At 41.3% G+C, this 1,915-nt stretch overlaps 1 pseudogene; it reads right to left on the bottom strand.

Annotated features, from left to right (window-relative positions):
• The window catches only part of LOC114005325 (RNA-binding protein PNO1 pseudogene), a 3,628-nt pseudogene extending 1,941 nt beyond the window's left edge, over positions 1-1,687 (bottom strand).
• Between the last annotated feature and the right edge of the window lie 228 nt (positions 1,688-1,915).

Genomic DNA, 1,915 nt, shown 5'->3' with positions numbered 1-1,915 from the left:
TAAAACCAAGCCATAGGCACATGGTGTGATGAAGGAAAGTACAGCTTTATTGCAAAGTGCAAAGCAAGGAGAGCGGGCAGCTCATGCTGAAAAGACCCGGTCTCCCCGAGATGTTCCCCACATGCGTTTTTAAGGGCAAAATTAGGGGCAGAGGTCCCAGGTGCATGATCAGTTCAGTGATTGGTTCAAGAGGGTGTGATCAGCTCGTGGGCATTCTTGATTGGTGAGGCCTTAGATAATCAAATTCTTCTTTAGGTGTCTGGAACCATTCAGCCTGGAGTCTCTGAGCTCACAACCAGCAGTTTCCAGTCTACAGAACATCTTTCATATTAAAATGAAAACCTTGTTTCCTTTAAGTGAGAGTTTTAGAGGTCAAATGGCCCTCACTCATGGTCCATTGTGGTCATTATCATAACCAAAGTCTGAAGACTTACTCCTTACTCTGGGCCATTACAATGCAAATGGACTTTATATTTCAGGAACCCTAGAAAATACATTAGTGGGTTCTTGCTCTGTTTCAGATCTTACAAGAATTTCCTCACCTCCTGGAACTCATCATTTCCTTTCTCCTTTGTCTTCTTCAGTTCATTGTCTCTCTTCTCTTCCATCTCTGTTAGCTTTGCCATTATGAATATTCTAAATTCTTTGTCAGACATTTCCATGATTTCCATTGAACTGTCTATAGATGAAGAGGAGTTGTTCTTTTCCCTGGGAGGAGAGGTATTTTCTTGCTTTCCCATATTTCTTATGGTGCTGCAATGATTTCTAGTTATCTGATGGGTAACGTGTTTTTTCCTAATTCTTGAAGTTCAATCTGAATGTTCAGGAGCATGCAGAAAGAGGTGATCTGGAATTTCTTTGCCATTTTATTGTGATCCCTTTGTGCAGCAGATTCAGTAGATATTGAAGAATATGTTAACCCTAATAGAATTTGGATGTTTGGCTATAGTTCTCTTAGATCTGTTACTTAAGTTGGTGGGCTGGAGGCTAAATTATCAGTAGAAAATCTTAATTTCTCTTTTTTTTCCTGAAATCACTAGTTCACAGGAGCTGTGGAGGAATCTTCTTCAGAAGGCCTGCCTCTTGCCTCTCCACTCAAGTTTGTGGGCTGGAGGCTGAATTCTGCACCATAAACCTTAGACTAATGATTCCCTAGGGATGAAGCTGCAAAGGACAGTTCTTGCCATCTTGATGTTTTGGAAAGAGTCAGGGATGTAAACTTTCACATCAAACAAAACTATCTGCATCCGAGTCACATTCTCTATGGTGAATTTGGCATTTCACTCTTTGCCAGCAATTTTTCCTATTGCTCTGGACAAGTGGTCTCACTTTACAAGTTCTACATTCCTTGATTTCAAGTTAAAGAGTATCTAAAGTCCCAAATACTCTACAATAGGGGTAAATGTTTTCATCCAGTTTTCTTTTAATGGTGTGTATCTGTAAGCTGGGATAGAAATTTTTCTTGTTTCTTCTTTCCCACTCAAAAGCCTGTCCCCGGAGAAGAGCAGGTAGAAGAATCTCTTTGTCGCTGGGCCTCCTCTGAGTCCATGCAGCCTGCATGCATGTCCTCCCCCACTGCGAACAGCTGCTCAGCCTGCCATTTCTTCACCCACCAGGCACCTTTATGAGCGACCTGAGTGAAGCCATCTTCGGCCCGAGCACTCTGTGCCTTCATCTTGGCTTCCATCCCCAGGAGCAGGAGGTGGTTTTTAAAATCATTCATAGACTTCTGTAAAATGCATAATAGTTAAAAGTTATACTAACAGTGGGGAAAAAAAGTGCAGGACAAAAACCATATGATTATCTCAAGTGATGGAGAAAAGGCATTTGACAAGACTCAACACTCTTGTGATTAAAACAAACAAAAACAACTCTAAACAGCCCAAGAATCCAGAAAAATACCTCAACATAATAG

The sequence above is a fragment of the Tupaia chinensis genome, unplaced genomic scaffold (genome assembly GCF_000334495.1).
Source record: "Tupaia chinensis unplaced genomic scaffold, TupChi_1.0 Scaffold143639_1, whole genome shotgun sequence".
In the NCBI taxonomy this organism is placed as follows: domain Eukaryota; kingdom Metazoa; phylum Chordata; class Mammalia; order Scandentia; family Tupaiidae; genus Tupaia; species Tupaia belangeri.
This window is presented reverse-complemented; position numbering and strand designations above follow the sequence as displayed.